This window comes from Zalophus californianus, chromosome 1 (assembly GCF_009762305.2).
Source record: "Zalophus californianus isolate mZalCal1 chromosome 1, mZalCal1.pri.v2, whole genome shotgun sequence".
Taxonomy (NCBI): domain Eukaryota; kingdom Metazoa; phylum Chordata; class Mammalia; order Carnivora; family Otariidae; genus Zalophus; species Zalophus californianus.
In genome coordinates this window covers 91875560-91893563 of record NC_045595.1, presented here as the reverse complement: position 1 = coordinate 91893563, position 18004 = coordinate 91875560, and the positions used below count along the sequence as shown (strand labels likewise).

The 18004-nt window shown below is 38.7% G+C and overlaps 1 long non-coding RNA gene across 2 annotated transcripts; it reads left to right on the top strand.

Moving 5' to 3' along the window:
- The first annotated feature begins 1805 nt into the window (after nt 1-1805).
- On the top strand, nt 1806-17794 carry LOC113918630. Of its 2 annotated transcripts, none has more exons than XR_003518628.1 (3): nt 1806-1929; nt 8319-8580; nt 17339-17794. It is a non-coding gene; the product is annotated as an uncharacterized LOC113918630 (long non-coding RNA). The 2 variants fall into 2 exon arrangements; XR_003518629.1 differs by lacking the exon at nt 17339-17794 and adding an exon at nt 13132-13191.
- Nucleotides 17795-18004: the final 210 nt, after the last annotated feature.

Here is an 18004-nt window from a genome sequence, read left to right as displayed (position 1 = left end):
AGACCTCATCCATGATGGATTTTAGAAATTTTACTTTCCTTGGAACATGCTATCGTTTGTTAAAGTCCCTTTGTAATTGTGGGGAATAAAATTTGGACACAATGTTCCAGGTATGGTTTGGCCAGAAAATAGCAAGGTGAGACCTTTTCATCTATTCTTTTGCCATTTTTGGGTCCTGGGAAGCAGCCTAATATTGACTAAGTTTCACATAAGATTAACTTGGACTCTGCTGTGAGTTACAATTTGAGATGACCCAGGTGTACCTTTATACTGTCAATGAGCAATTTTAGGAACACAGGCCATAGTGAAAATGCTCAGCCACTTGGATATTACATTGACCAACTTTGGTAAAGATAAAAACATAGTTCTTGGTCCAAATTAAACTCATTAAATCCCACGTCTCAAATGATGTTATAAATGTTGTCATCTAGATACCTCTTCCATGGCTATTCACCAAAGACGTTCATATAAATCTATAGATGAGACAATCTTATCAGTTCTAATACATTGGTTAGGGCAAACATTCTAGGTATAGTATATACATTTTTGGATGCAGCCTGCCATTTTCTATAAATCATCCAGTTTAGGAGCAAGAACAATCAAGAAGCCCAAATCCTTGCAAGAAATGTGTTACAGCTCTGTCTTAGTCTGCTTGGGCTGCTGTAACAAAATACTACTTCCTAGAGAAAGCTGAGAAACTAAGGCTCAGTGAGTTGTGATGACTTGGCCAAGGCAAGGAACTGGTAGTCAGTCTTCGAACTCTTGTAAGCTCCTTCTAGGTTTAGCTCATCTGTTCCCCCACCCCCATTGCTTTACTGTTCCAAACTGTAGCCCTCCCAGGCAATTTGAAAGCATGTCAATCACTTTCTCCTCAGAGGCAGGGTTTCCTCATAGAATGGTCCTATTGTGATGTCAATGAATTAATTCCAGATTCATCTTAAAGTTAGTCAAAGAGGATGAACACAAAGTTACTCATCCTACTGCAATTATTTTGTCTAAATAAGGGAGGCTACTTTGAATTGACTTTTCTCACCAGATCAAATCAATGATTTTTAAGAATCCAAATGTATTTTTGCTTAGAAAACAAGAAAAAGTAAAGCAAAAGGTTTTATTGAGTTACAGGAAGAGATTTTCATCAGTCAATTCATATTACTGCAAATCTTTTGGATTTAAGATTTAAAGGTAGAGAGAGTGGGTAAAAGGGTGGGTACTGAATTTGCTCAAACTGCAAACTAGCAGCATCTAAAGGCTTTGTGGTGGATGATGTTTTCAAATGCTACAGAATAAGGAAAAATCTCTGAGTCTTTGAGCCAGAATTGCCTTAGTATTGAGGATATGGGTCATGGGTTACCAGGCTCCCAGGGCCAGGCATGAAATGTCAGTGTATAGGTTTATAGAGGCTCATGGTGCACTCTTTGACCAAAGGCATTGAAAAAAAAAAAATTAAACACTCCACTAACCAAACAAATAAGGCTTCAGGCCAGAGTTGGTTCCTGGGGTTCTAATTAATGATGCCTAGGCCATTAATGACCCACTCTTTTTGCCACTTTATGTGGTACAGAATCCAACTCCTCTTGTTGGTACTGGTTTCAGATTCTTTGGTCAGCTCTGGAGGACTGAAAGGACTGCTCTGTGCATGGAAACATACTAGAGGAGGGAATACATGTACCTAAGAAAGGAGAAGAGATCTGGTCACAATACAACCCATGGGGGAAGATGATAAAAGTTAAGAGAGACCCTTATTTTAGTCCTACAGCTTTTTGGGGGGACCCCACTGATGACTTTTTTAATGATTCAAGTATTTCTCTTATATCCAATGGAACTAGCATCCTCTTTTCTTTCCTCAAAAATTTTTATTGGGGGGAAATTTCAAAAAATACAAAAAGAGAGAGAGAAGCCCTAGGTATCCGTCACCCAGCTTCAACAATTGTAAGTTCATAGTCAATTTTGTTTCCTCCGTATTCCCATTTACTGACCTTGTCCTCTCCAATCCTCCCTCCCCAATTTTTTGAAGCATATTCCAACTATCATGTCATTTTATCAACAAATATTTCAGTATGTATCTTTAAAAGTTAGGTTTTTTTTAGAATCCCTGACCATAACCACGATACCATTCATTATTATAGAAAAAATACCTTAATATCACCAAATACTCAACCAGTGTTCACATTTCCTTGATTGTCTCATTATTTTTATATTTTACAGTTTGATTCAATTCAGATTCAAATAAGGCCCACACTTTGCAGTTGTTGATATCTATTATAAGTCTCTTTTAACCTAAATGTTCCTCTTCCATCTCATTTTCACTCTCTTTTTCTTTGTAATTTAGTTGTTGAAGAAACTGAATTGTCTGTCCTAAAGGGTTTTCCACTGTCTGGATTTTACTAATTGGATCCCATGTAGTCATGTAATGAGTTCCTCTGTTCATCTAAATTGCTAGTTAGATCTAGGGGCTTGATTAGATTCAAGTTTTATTTTATTTATTTTTTTGGCAAGATCACTTAGTTGGTAGAGTTCTGTACTTTCGTGAGGAGATCCACAATGTCCAGATGTGTCTCATTGTGATACGAGCAGCACTGATAATCATTATCTAGGTCCATCAATTCCTTTGTAGTTACCAAATATTTATTTCCTAATTCCATCATTTCTTCTTCACTTGGTATGTGGAACACCTCTTAAAAAGAAAAACTTTCCCTCATCATCAATTAGGTTACTCTGAAGTACAGATCTTTATAGGAAAGGAAAGATAATTGCTTGATATTTTCCTTGTATCCATTTTCAGAATAATGGTTTCCTAATTTTCCATCAGTTATTACTGAGTTTCCTTTTTGCCCTTGTTATTTTTTTAGCACCATTTGGGCTTATGGACTCAAACATACTTGATATTATATTAAAACATTGAAATTTATTCTTATCAGTGGACAAACTGTCCCAATTTTGGAGAGTGTGAGACTTTTCAATTTGGATCTTGAGTCCTTTTGACAAAACCCTAGTTGCCCTTAATTACCTCCTTGCTTTTTAGTATAATAAGATTTCAGGCTCATCTTGTTTCTTAACCCAGAGCTGGAACCAGCCATTTCTTCAAGGAGAGTTGTTTTGGGGGAAATATTTAGAAACCATAGTGTAGATACTAGGAGTGCTCATTGCTGTTGGGTTGGTTATTGTTTCTAGACTTTTTAGCAGATAGAGCTGGGAAATACATTTTCAAAAGATAAAATTCATCATGACATTATTCTGGTACTTCCAATTCAAATTCAGGATTATGGGGTTTTTATTTAACCTCATTGTTTTTATGCCTGTAATCCTTTCTCCTATACCTGATAATCCCAGTTCTCAAAAATGTTAACATAAGCATTCATTAATTTTATCCCACAATACACATAAAATAGTCTGAGAATAATAAAGTCAACAAAGCAAATGATAATATGATAACTGGATGCATACAATTTGTAATATTTTTGCAGTTATTTTGTTTTAGGGTTTATCCTATTTAGGATGTAAAGTTAATTGATGTGTTTTAAAATATCTTGGAATAGTTTTTCTGTGTTTGGTTGTGCCAGCAACTTAGGTTCATTTGCTTCACTTTGCTTTAGAATTTTAGAGAATTCTTTTTTAAAATTTAATTTTGGTTTATACCAATATCTCTTTCTTTTGAAGTTTATCTGGAAGCTGGTGTTTCCTCTACTTAAATTTTGATTTAAAATCTTGCTTTCCTGAATTATGGAGCTGTGCTCTGTGTCTTGCTTCCTTTAACCACCATTAATTTTTGGTACATCTTTGCCTTAATCTTAAGACCTTCCCAGTTCCTTAAATTTACCTCAAGGATCACTAACACACTTTATGTGCACAGGAGACTTTTAGTTAAGGATTATTTGTGAGTAATGGGTAGGACTTATAGGCAGTCACTTAAAATTGAGTATAGGCATCATACTCTAAAATTAGTTACAGTCCCCCATAAGCCCTGGCCTGATGCCATCTTTTATCCTTCTGAGTCCTCTCTTTCATTTTCTGCCTCAAATCATAAACTTATAGTTATTTGCATCTCCCCCTCACCCCGAGAAATAGCTTTTGAGGATTAGCATATAGAGAAAGAAAGTAGTAGTAGCAGCTCATATATCATAACAGGTTGAAGAACGCAGATAAGGCAGATATAACATTGTTAGCAGACCCTGCAGTAACCGGCAATACAAGCCTGCTGGGAAAATAGGTTCCCCACCCATAAAACACTCTACTAAGCCACCATTTTAAAAATGGAACAGTGTTCTTAATATGATTTTGTCACATCAACTACCAGCATTATAAATAAAAGGAAATATCACATTTTATTAATTTTAAATTTTTCTTCAACATACAGCTCAGAGGTCCACCATTTAGAAAAATTGCTGCTCTTCTGAACGTGGCAGCTACAAGGTCAACTGAGAAGTAAAAGCGTAATCTTACTGGCCAAGTGTCTTTCTTCATTTTTTTTCATCACTTAGAGGCAGGGAATAGGGAATCTCAGGCTGGGGCAGTAGGGCTATCTTTCTCAGCACAATAGCACAATAAAGCATTAGAGGCATGATGGCGAGCCACAAGGCTGGTGACACTTGTGGGCAGGAAAGCACAGCCCCATAACTGGTGCAGAAAGAAGAGGGATACTGGCTGAATTGGGCACCTTGGGTATCTATGAACTTTCTCCATTGTCGTCTTCATCTTTTCTTCCAGTCCTGGCCCTGTATTCCAGGGACCTAGGAATTCACAGATTTCCTGCCAGGGCAGCTGGTGGGTTTGGAGGGGAATAGGGAGTAATGGGTGTCTAGGGCAGGAAATTAGTAGCCTGGATACTCTGGCTACAGTCCAGAGCAAGGGGGACCCTTGGAGGAAAACAGGATTGCCATGGGGAGTATGTGTATAGTATGTGTATAATGTATAGACAAATTGAAAGGACTGTGGCCTTCAGGGAATGCAGAACTGGGGGAATATGGAGGACCCCTAAAGGGTGTGGCCCCAGCTCTCCTGCACTGGGATTCTAGTGCCTGAGTCCTCCTTGCTAAGTCTGTGCCTGGACTCAGTCCATCCTTCTCCTGTCAACAAGGCAGTTCAGCTCCCATCTCCAACCCAAACTAAGTTCTTGACCCAGCTTCCTATATCCAAACACCCATGGTAGTGTTCTGTAAGCATAGGGCCATCTTTCAGGGTCTCCATGCTTTCACAGTCGAAAACACTGACAGAAGCTTGGAGATCACATGTTTGCTGGTTACCTGACCACAGTCTAGTCTGTCTCCTTCCAGAGCTAGACGCCAGTGCTTATGGGATTTTTTCCTTCTCTTTTCTTCAAGTTATAGAAGCATCAGAAAAAGTAGAAAAGGATGTATAGTCCAGGAAGTGTGACTATATCCCATATGACAGAAGTTGGACTCAATAATTTTTTTCTTTCATTTCCTCTCTCAGTTCCTTTTCTGAAGATGAGATTTATGTATCTGCCTGAAATAGTGGGTCATATACTAGCTCACTCAGTCCTGCTGCAGTGTTTTCTCCTGCTCTCAAGGTCTTGCTGCTTCCTGTAAAGCAGCAAGAACAAAGAGATCTCAAACCCTTTAAAGATTGGTGGTTTTTCTCTCAGTTTATAATCAGAAGGACATTACCACCATCAATAAAAATACCCCCAAATTAAATACAATGAAAATGTGTAATTATAGTGTGGAGAAACTACTTTAAATAGATAATTAAAAAATTCATATTTGTTCTCCCCTACGAAGTGTCCATAGCCTCTTAAGTACCATGTGGCTAACCCCCTTCTCTGGTCCAGGACATGGATGTTCTCTGGCCTGCTCACTTCCTGCCTGGTGTACCATCTGAGTCTTCCTTGATAGAATCATTGCCTGACTGCAGGGGGAGTACTTTTGTCCACTGTACTTCACGCCTAACTCACTAGAGAACAGAAGTCTTTGAGATGCAGATCCCTATCATGTCAGCATGTTTTCTCTAACCACTCTTCCAGTTCTAGAAGGATGAGCTGATATTAAGAGGGCAGTGGCGACCCTGTTGGTTGGTGGGAGCGTGAGCCCATGGAGAAGCCATCACCTGCCCCATCTTCTTCACAGTCTAGCTGGTGATGGTCCACCCCCCATCTCACACCCATTGTTCATCATGCTTTTTCCCCATCTCAGCCTTCATAATTGTTGAGAAATGCTACTTTTGGTGACTGACTGTGCTCTGAGAGTGATTGTGACCCTTATTTCTCCCAGTTGACTGGGGGCCTCCCAGAAACATCAGTTCCTGTGGCCTCTAGACTTATAATTATGGGTGCCAACTTGATCTTGAGTTTTTCTGTGTCTTTCTTCTTCTTCCAGAGGAGCCACTGTCTTGAGGACCTTCAGGCCTGGGTTCACCATGGTCTGGATCTCAGTCCAGACAGAATTCTGGGCTCTGGGCTCTTGGGATTCCTGGCAAGACCTACTGTTTAACCTCTACAGGTTTTGTGCAATTCTAGTGACTGTATTTGGAAACCCAAATCAGAGTAAATATCTGACATGTTTAAATAGATTTATGGGATCTGTATAATAGAATGTGTCCAGTGAGTTCTGACCAGGAGAATCTGTGCCATATGTGCCAAACCTGGTGGGTTACTGGCACATAAACGATAATCACAAACTCAGCAATGGGGTGCTCTGCCACCATAGCCGCTCCTGTACATTTCTCAGAATCTTGCCATTTCTGGACTCTGCACAGTTATTCATAGGCCGTATATCCCCAGGCAGGCCTTATTCTTTTTGTGACCACATTTCTCACCTATAAAACAAAAGAGTTTTAGTAGAAAATCTCTAAGATTTTTTTCTAACTTTAACAGCTGTATGGTGTTATGATCTCTACTTTTGATTTATCTTTCCTTTCTCCCATATATCCTTGAGAAATCCCAAGAATGAGGAAACTGGACCCTAGGTGACCACTGCAACTTAGCAGAATATAAAGTATTCTCTCTTTTCTCCAAAGCCAAATGTAAGAGATTTGCAAAAGCCCCATTGGGACAAACTGTGTCTCTGAATCACTCACTCTAGTTATTTATTTGCATTAAAAATTAGTATTGCACTGCCTTTATAGAAACAGTGTTTACAGGTTTAGCATGGATCCTGACCATTAGTGGAAAAATAAATTAAAATCCCTCCTCAACCTAAAGAATCTTGGCTCACTTATGGATAAGACTCATGTTATTAAGGCTTAGAGGAGATGCAGGAGACTGTGTCCTTGACATAACGGAGTATCTGTTATCTGATAATGTATCTTATGATGTGGTTCCCAGGGAATTGACTTGCAAATCAGAGCTCAGCAGCTCACAGGGGTGGACAATAGAGCTGTCCGGTGAGCAGGGCTGGGGGATGAGAAGAGGGGGGAGGACGAGAGGTCTCCAGACATTAGTCTCCCAGGAGCTTCCAAGAGCCACTTCTCAGATGAGATGTTCTTGCATGGCTTCATTCGGGGGTATTCCTCTGAGAGTATACCCTAAACTGCCCACAATTCCTGCCCTTGCACCAGATTTTCTGCTCTGGGAACACATGGGAGTGGGGGTGGGGGTAGTGGAGAGCAAGGACCAGAAAGCAATCAACATGCCTGCCAGTGTAAAAGCTCTCAAGATTTGGCCCCGATTAAATGTGGCACATGGCACACCTTCCAGGCTGCTTCCTCTAACAAAGACAGGTGGAGTCCAACCATTGTTTCAGCCCACACTTATTGAACACCTACTCAGTACTGCCTGTCGCTGTGACCACCTAGCAGGGCCTCAGGCCCCTTGGCAAGGAATGATAATGCAGTGTGGTCAGGGTGCCGTGAAACACAGGGTGGGGGCCCTGACCTTGCCTGGCCATTAGGGAAAATCGGAGCAGCATCTCTTAGGGCAACCACTGGCTCAGTCTCTATGGTGTCTGCTTGAGAGAGAAAAAGCAAGAGGGAGGGAGCAAAAGAGGTCATTTACAATTCTGCCATTCATAAATTTGTCCAAAGCTTTTTGGAAGGCATTTATGGTTTCTGCCAGCATTACCTCTTGGGGGTGATGAATTCCAATAAGTTCCAATCCATTTATTACTCACTGTGAGAGAAATTGCTTCCTTTTATGTCTGGAACTAAACCTGGGTCACGTTTCACAGGACATCTCCTAGTCACAGAGTTTTGGAATTTGGTTGAGTAAGTCTCTGCCCCGTGCATCCTCAAGATTCTTGGTTCTGTGGATCCCAATCCCTTCCCTTCTGGCCTTCAGAGTGAAGATCCTAACCTTTCAGCCTGTCTGATATTCCCATTTTATTTCTCCTTCTCTGAATCTCCTTCTCCTTGTCATATCTTTTTAGATTGTGGTGGCCAGCACATCCTCAACCACCCTGTTTCACAAGAAAACACTAAAGCTGATTTGTATAGAGGAAGACTTGCTGCTCTCTGTTTCGGAGAGCACAGCATGGCAACACGAGTTAACTGACTGAGAAGCACTCTGGGGCGGGGCCCCCTGCTTCTGAAGCATCTTTATACTGCTATGGCCTCACTCACCATCTGTGACATGATTGGAGCTCGCAGGATGGATGCCTGTAACTAAGTGAATGAAGATCCTGAGTGCTGGTGGGTCCCCATCTTCCATCATTACTGAGAACCCAGGGCCCTATACATTACACTTGGAGTTCTGATTTTTTAAATTTCTTTCTTACCTTCTTAACCTCTCACTAGAAGTGTTCAGTGTCACCGCTTTTTACTGCCTGGTGGGGTTATCTTTTTATACTGCTTTCTTTACAAAAATATTGTGCTTTTATGATTATAAAATGGAAAATGTTGATTTCAGAGCATTTGGAAAAGGCTGAAAGAATAAAGCAAAATGTAAAATCATCCAAAATTTAATTACACCTCAACACAGTTCTTCTCAGTCTTTTCCATGATACATATGTAAGTTTTCCTTTTACAAAACTGGAATCTTCCTGAGTATTGTGCATTGGTTTTTCTCATGTAATGGCACATCATGAACATTTTTACATGTCAGAGAACATTCTTTGAAAACATATCTTATTCTTTTATTTGTTTTTGTTTTTATTTTTTAATTTTTTTTTAAATTTTATTTATTTATTCATGAGAGACAGAGACAGACAGAGAGAGGCAGAGGGAGAAGCAGGCTCCCAAGGAGCAGGGAGCCCGATGCGGGACTCGATCCCAGAACCCTGGGATCATGACCTGAGCCGAAGGCTGATGCTCAACCATCTGAGCCACCCAGGTGCCCCTATTTTTTAATTGAAGTATAGTTGACATACAAATGTGTATTAATTTCAGGTGTACAACATAGTGATTCAACAACTCTGTGTGTTATGCTGTGCTCACCAAGGTGAAGCAACCATCTGTCACCATACAATGCTATTATAGTACCATTGACTATATTCCGTATGCATTTCATCCACATGACTTACTCATTCCATAACTGGAAGTCTGTATCTCCCACACTTCCCTTCGCCCATTTTGCCCATCTTCCCACCTGCTTTCGCTTTTGGTGACCAACAATTTGTTCTCTGTTGAGAATATCTCTCTATTTATGGGTCTGTTTCTGTTTTTTGTTTGTTTGCTTGGCTGTTTTTTTTAGATTCCACAGGTAAGTGAAATCATACAGTGTTTGTCTTTCTCTGTCTGACTTATTTCACTTAGCAAATACCCTCTCGGTCCATTTATGTTTTCACAAATGTCAAGATCTCATTCTTTTTCACGACTGAATAATATTCTATTGTATATATATACTACATCTTTATCCATTTAGTATCGATGAACATGTGGGGTGCTTCCATATCTTGGCTATTGACATAAAGCTGCAATACACATAGGGGTGTATATATCTCTTTGAGGTACTATTTTTGTTTCCTTTGGGTGAATAACCAGTAGTCGAATTACTGGACCATATGATATTTCCATTTTTCATTTTGGGGGGAACCTCCATACTATTGAAGATATCATTTTAAATGATTGTTTAATAGTTTGTCAAGTGGATATAAGTTTGACCAGTTACTCTTTCTTGGATAGTTCAGTTGTTTACAATGTTTTGTTATCATAGCTATTTCTATTTTTCTTAATATTGTCATAATCTATCAGGTCTGATTATTTCCTGTCTACTGGATGTAACTAGAGTGCTTTATCTAACTCAGTGGTCTCCAAAGTGAGGTGTGGTCACTCAGTATGCAAGATGATTGGGAATGTGGAAAGAAAATACTATAACTCTGATTTTTGTTTTTATTTTATACTTTTACAGTTTCTACTTCCTAATGCCTGTTTGAAAACCAATATAGGATACCAGTATAGGAGTACATGAATGTAATCTAATAGTAAGTGGCCATATTCAGAAGACCCATCTCAGATGTTTTTTCCCCCTAGAAGGGATTGTAATGAAAATCATTTGGAGATCTAAGTCATCCAGAAGATTTATAAAGCTTTCTTTCTCTTGGGAGTTTTCCTGAAGCTCTGGGACTCTAGGGCAAGCTGGATTAGGAAGGCCTCCAGAATCTACTAAGCTCCGAGTAGCTTTTCTCTGTCACTGTCAACCATGGGGTCTCCTTAAGTTGTGGGAACCAGAGGCAGGGTTTCCTTGGTGCATCGTCTTCCTTTTCTCTGGACAGCCATCAGATACCACCCACGCCTCTGACTTCTTACGCCATCTCTTGCCTCCAGATGAACTTGAGGAAGTTGGGTTTCACTACCTGAGCCTCATTTATCCCATTTCCTCCAATCCCTGCTTTTCTTCTACCTAGTTTTGAAGCACTTACTTGGTTTGCTTTTTTAACCACTCTTTGAAAATTCTTTCATGACTTCATTCTTTTAAACAATATCTTTTAACAGTATACTTTGAAGAATAAAAGTATTAATTTTGATGAAATAAAACTTATCATTTTTCTTTTATTAGGCTTTTGATGTCATATTTAAAAAATCATTGATTAATTCAGAATCACAAAGACTTTCTGCTATGTTTTATTCTAAAAATTTTATAGTTTTAGGTTTTAAATTTAGGTCCATGATCTATTTTGAGTTCAGTTTTGCATATTCTGTTTCCACTGAATTTCTCTTGCACCTTTGTTGAAAATCAGTTGTTCATATATGTGTGGGTCTGTTTTTAGACTATTATGTTCCATTGATATATTTGTTTATCTTGAAGCCGATACCACATTGTCCTGATTACTGTAGCTTTATAAGTCTTGAAATGAGATAGTTTTAGTGTCCTGCATTGCTCTTTTTGAAAGTTGTTTTGGCCATTATTGGTTCTGTACATTTCCATATGATTTTCCCCTAGCTTTATTGAAGTATAGTTGACAAATAAAAATTATATATAATTAACGTGTACAATGTGATGATTTAATGTACATATACACTGTGAAATGATTACCACAATCAAATTAATTATTGCATTCATCACTTCACATAATTACTTTTTTTGTGGTAAGAACATTTAAGATCTGTTCTCTTAGCAAAATCCAAATATACAATACAGTGTTATTAACTATAGTCTCCATGTTCTACATTAGATCCTGAGAACTTATTGATCTTATTAATGAAAGTTTGTATCCTTTGACCAACATCTCCATCTCTCCTGTGCCCCCCAGTGCCTGACAACCACTGTTCTGTGAATTTGACTTTTAGTTTCCACATATATGTGAGATCACGCAGTATTTGTCTTCCTGTGTCAGGCTTATTTCATGTAGCATAATGTCCACTAGGTTCATCCATATTGTTGCAAATGGCAGAATTTCCTTCTTCTTCTTTTTTTTAGGATTTTATTTATTTATTTGAGAGAGGGAAAGTGAATATATAAGTGGGGGGAGGGGCAGAGGGAGAGAGAGAAGCAGACTCCCCGCTGAGCAGGGAGCTGGATGTGGGGCTCCATCCCAGGACCCCAAGATCATGACCTGAGCTGAAGGCAGACACTTAAATGACTGAGCTACCCAGGTGCCCTGGATGTCCTTCTTTTTTATAGCTGAATGATATTCCACATATGTAATAATATATTTTATTTTACATTTTCTTTATCCATTCATTTTCTGACCGACACCTAAGTTGTTTCCATATCTTGGCTATTGTGAATAATGTTGCAATAAACATGGGAATGCAGATATGATTATATCCTTGAAATATTGATTTCATTTCCTTTGGATATGTATCCAGAAGTAGAATTGCTGTATCATATGGTAGTTCTGTATTCTATGATAGATACATCAATTTACATTCCCACCAACAGTGTACAGGGTTACCTTTTTTTCACACCCTTGCTAACACTTGTTATCACTTGTCTTTTTGATAACAGCCATCCTAACAGATGTGAAGTGACATTTCATTGTGGTTTTGATTTGAATTTCCCTGATGTTGAGTATATTTTCATATACCTGCTGGCTATTTGTATATCTTCTTTTTTTAAATTATTTATTTGAGAGAGAGAGTGAGTGAGAGAGAGAGAGAAAACAAGTGGGGGAAACAGCAGAGGGAGAGGGAGAAGCAGACTCCCGCTGCGCAGGGAGCTGGATGCGGGGCTCAATCCCAGGACTCCAGGATCATGACCTGAGCCAAAGGCAGATGCTTAACCGACTGAGCCACCTAGGCACCCCTATTTGTATATCTTCTTTAGAAAAATGTCTATTCTGATCCTTTGTCCATTTTTTAATCTTTTTTTTCCTTTACTATCTTTCTAAGATATAGAAAAAAATAGCCCTAAAATTCATGTGGAACCATGAAAACTCCTAAAAGCCAAAGGAATCTTGAGAAAGAAGAACAAAGCTAGAGGCATCATACTTCCTGATTTCAAACTCTATTACAAAGCTGTAGTAATCAAAGCAGTATAGTACTGGTATCAAAACGGACACAGACTAATAGAATCAAGAGCTCAGAAATAAATCCATGCATATACAGTCAACTAATCTTTGACAAGGGCACCAAGAACACACAAGGGGGGGTTGAACTACAATCTCTTTAATAAGTGGGGTTGGGAAAACTGGATATCCATGTGTAAAAGAATAAAAATTAGGTTCTGATCTTACACCACACACAAAAATTGTCTTGAAATGGATTGAAGACTTAAATGTAAGATCTGAAACCATTAAACCCCTGGGGGAGGAAAAGTAGGGGAAAAGCTCCTTAACATTGGTCTTGGCAATGATTTTTCAGATATGACACCAAAAGCACAAGCCACAAAAGCAAAAATAAACAAGTGGGACTACATCAAACTAAAAAGCTTCTGTAGATCAAAGGAAATAATCAACGAAATGAAAAGGTAACCAATGGAATGGGAGAAAATATTTACAAACCATATATCTGATAATGGACTAATATCCATAAGAATTTTTATAATCAGTTTGTCAATTTTTACCAAAAAAGCCTGCTGTGATGTGATTGGGATTATACTGAATCCATAGATTAATTTGGGAGATTTAACATTTTAACAATATTTAACATCTTAAGAATCTTATGATTCATGAACATAGAATCATTCTCTTTCAGTCATCTTTAATTTCTATCAGCAATGTTTTTTAGTTTTAATAGTATAGGTCTTACACATCTTTTGTGAGATTTATCCATAAGTAGTTAATTTTTTTATGCTATTCTAAATGACATTGATTTTTTAATTTCAACTTCCAATTGTTTGTTGCTAGTTTATAGAAACACAATTGATTTTTGTATATTGATTTTATATCCTGAAACCTTTCTAAACTCACTCATTAGTTCTAATAGCATTTTTGTAGATTTCATTGAATTTTTCTACATAGATGATCATGTTATCTATGAATAAATACACTCTTAATTTTTCTTTTCCCATCTGAATGACTAATTTCTTCTTGCCTTATGGACCTGGCTAGAACCTATAGTAAAATGTTAAATAGAAATGGCAAGACTGGTATCTTTTTCTTCTTCTCAATATTAGACAAAAAATACTCAGGCTTTCACATTTACATATGATATTAGCTGTAGATTTTCCAGATCTGCCCTTAATCACATTGAGGAGGTTCTTTTTTTATTCCTGGTTTGCTGAAAGTTTTTATCAGGAATGGTTGTGTTGATTTTGCCAAATGCTTTCTCTGCACCAAATGAAATTGGTAATACAGTTTTTCTTTTTTTTTAAATATTTTATTTATTTATTTAACAGAGAGAGAGCAGGAGAGCAAAGGTAATGTATTCTATGATAGATACATCAATTTACATTCCCAGAAGTAGAGGGAGAAGCAGGCTCCCTGCTGAGCAGGGAACCCAGCGTGGGGCTCGATCCCAGGACTCTGGGATCATGACCCGAGCCGAAGGCAGATGCTTAACCGACTTAGCCACCCAGGGGCCCCAATAATACAGCTTTTCTTTTTGGTTTGTTAATATGGTGAATTACATTGATTTTTTTTTTAATGTTAAACTAGCCTTGTCTTCCTGGGATCGACTCTACTTAGTAATGACATATTATCCTTTTTGTGTGTTGTTGGATTTGATCTGCTAAAATTTTGTTAAGATGTTTGCATGTATATTCATGAGGTCTATTAGTCTGGAGTTTTATTGTAATATCTTTGTTTACTTTTAGTATCAGGGTAGTGCTGGCCTCATGGAATGAGTGGGGAAGTTTTTGTCCCTTTTCAATTTCTTCAAGGATTTGTGTAGAATTGATACTATTTCTTCCTCAAATGTTTGGTAGAATTCATCAGGGAAGCCATCTGGACTTGGAGTTTTTTATTCTGGGTAAGTTTTTTTTTTTTTTTTTTAAGGATTATTTATTTATTTATTTACTTGAAAAATAGAGCAAGAGGGAGAGAGCAAGTGAGAGCACAAGCAGGGAGAGGGGCAGGCAGAGGGAGAAGCAGACTCCCACTGGGCAGGGAGCCCGATGTGAGACTCAGTCCCAGGACCCTGGGATCATGACCTGAGCTACCCCCGTGCCCCTCTGAGAAAGTTTTTAACTACAAATTAAATTCTTTAATAATATATGGGACTATTCAGGTTATTTTTTCCTGAGTGAATTTTGGCAATTTCTGTCATGCAAGGAATTTGTCCACTTTATTTCAGTTGTCAAATTTATTGTTATAAAGGTGTTCATAATATTCCCTATGATCTTTTTAATATCTCTAGAATGCATACTAATTTTTACCTCTCTCATTCCTGTTATTGCTAATTTGTATATTCTCCCTCTCTATTGAGTACTCTGGCTAGAGGTTTATAGGTCTTCTCAAAAAACCAGCTTTCAGTTTCATTGATTTTTTTCTATGTTGTGTTTGGTTTCTTTTTCCATTTATATTTACTCTGATCATTATTATTTCTTTCTTCTGCTTACATTGGGTTTTATGTCTTTATATTTTTGTAGCTTCCTAGGGTGGAGGCTGAGGTCACAGAGTTGAGACATTTCTTTTTTTCTAATATAGGCATTTGGTACTATAAATTTCCCCCTATGTCCAACTTTAGCAGCATCCCACAAATTTTGCTATGCTGTGTTTTCACATATTTCCGGTTTCAAATACTTTATTTTTTTTTTATTAAGATTTTATTTATTTGAGAGAGAGAATGAGAGAGAGAGAGCATGAGAAGGGGGGAGGGTCAGAGGGAGAAGCAGACTCCCTGCCAAGCAGGGAGTCCGATGCGGGACTCGATCCCGGGGCTCCAGGATCATGACCTGAGCTGAAGGCAGTCGCTTAACCAACTGAACCACCCAGGCGCCCCTCCATTTTCAAATACTTTCTAATCACCGTTTTGATTTCTTCTTTGACCCATGGGTTATTTGGAAGTATGTTTTTTATTTTTTAAATATTTGATAAATTTTTAGAGTTCTGCTGGTGATTTATAATTTAATTCCATTTTGGCCAGAAAATATACACTGTATGAATTCAATTCATTTAAATTTGAGACTATCTTATGTGCCAGACATAATTTCAGAATTGTTTTATGTATATGTTTCATGTACACTTGAAAAGAATGTGTATTCTGCTGTCCTTGAATGGAGAGTATTCTATAAATGTCACTGAGGTCCCCAGGCTCTCAGCTCTGGAAGCTCTAAACTCAAGAAGTTCACTGGGCTCTGCCTGGTTTCCCCCTTCTTTCTCCTTGGTCTGGAAACCTTTTTAAGGCAATAAGCTGGGGCAATCATAACATTTGCTTCCCATTCCTCAGGCATCACTATCTGACATCCAATGTCTTGAAAACTCTTCTTTCATTTTTTTTTTTTGTCTTTAAAAATATTGTTTATTTCAGACGGGAGGTGACACCCAGCCCCTGTTATCCCATCTTGGCCAGAAGTGAAAGAACTATAAATAGTTTTTTATTCAGCTTAATTTTATCAGTCTGTTTCCAGATAAAGTCAGTTTTCTATACAAATTTAAATATTATGGGGCACCTGGGTGGCTCAGTTGGTTAAGCGACTGCCTTCGGCTCAGGTCATGATCCTGGAGTCCCTGGATCGAGTCCTGCATCTGGCTCCCTGCTCGGCAGGGAGTCTGCTTCTCCCCCTGACCTCCCCCCATCTCATGTGCTTTCTCTCTCTCTCATTCTCTCTCTCTCTCAAATAAATAAATAAATAAATCTTTAAAAAAATTTAAATATTATAGTAAGATGATTCTCAACAGGTTTTATTTTTATATCAACTTTGTTGGGGAATAACTCACATACGTAAAATGCACACATTTTAAGTGATCATTTAAATGAGTTTTGATGGATGTACAAAGCTGTTTGACCCTGTTCAAGATATCAGACATTTCTATCACCCCATAAGCTTCCTTTCAACAAGGTTTTAATGTGCAATTTCGAGAAGTCAGTCGACGTCTCTGCATTGACTTTTGAGCTAGGGAAAGGAGCCCATCAAGTGGATTGCCTCCCCTTCTTGCTTGCTCTAGATCCCACTCCACTGCATTATCTCCTTTGCCTGGGTAGACAGACCCATATGTGACCCTCCACAAAATGAATTATTGGACCTTAGGACCTCGGTGATTTTTGCAAGCAGGCAGGGTTCAACAATCAACAAGATGAGGAACTGTTTTGGGAGCTCAGTCCTCCCTCCTCCTGACAGTCATGGGATGCCTTAGGCTATAATACACTTGCCACCTTGGACCCCTGGGGATCTTCATTTCTGAGATTTTTGGGGTCATTTGTTACACAACGTTATTGGCCACGATGACTAATTGATACATCGTCCTTGATAAATATTGCTGGACTGCTTTCCAAAAATGCCATACTTATATTTCTACGGTACCAAGCTTGACACTGGATATTATTTTTATTTTTTCCAGTTTTATTAAGATAGAATTGACATACATCACTGTATAAGTTTAAGGTGTACTGCATAATGTATTTTTATTTTTAGTTTCTGAAAGTTTAATAGGTTAAATCATATTTTTGTTATTGTTTTGTTTTTCAGAAACATTTCTGAACTTCCCAGGCACCTGTGAGCCATGCTGGCATGAAGCATTAATGGGTCTCATTTCCCTTCTGGTGGGTGCACCTGAGGGAACCCTGCATGGCAGCTGGTTGTAGAAGAAGCCAAACCAGAAGCTGACAGCAAATCATAAAGCCCCTGGGATTGTGTCCTATTTAAATAGATCACCTTGTTTCCAAACATTCATTTATTTCCCTTTTGATTCTTTCTTCTCCGTTTGCAAGCCTGTATTTCCAGCTTCACAGTTTTCTAGCGTTTACCATGTGTTAGACACTGTGCTAGCCACCTTTGGCACTGCATCCTCTAACAAGCAAAGCTGCCTGTAAGCCATTCTACCCCTCTTCTTACCATTGCATGGCCTCCCTCCGCCCCATTGGCTGCCAGCTCAGCATTCACCTCTTGGCCTTGCTCACTGTGTTGCCCCCTGCATCTCTTCTAGCCTCCTAGGGACCTGAGGGTTCTTACTCAAACCGGCCTTACCTGGCACATCGAAACACAGCAGACGCAGCAAGTTAAGTCCTGCGGTGAGTGATGGAGGTTGGGCCAGGGGGGCGACTGACCTTTTCTCATCCTGCACTTGGGTCCTATACCTCCCAACTGTCTTAATTGACGAGGATGGGTATGTTTCTGTATTTTTACTTACCAGTT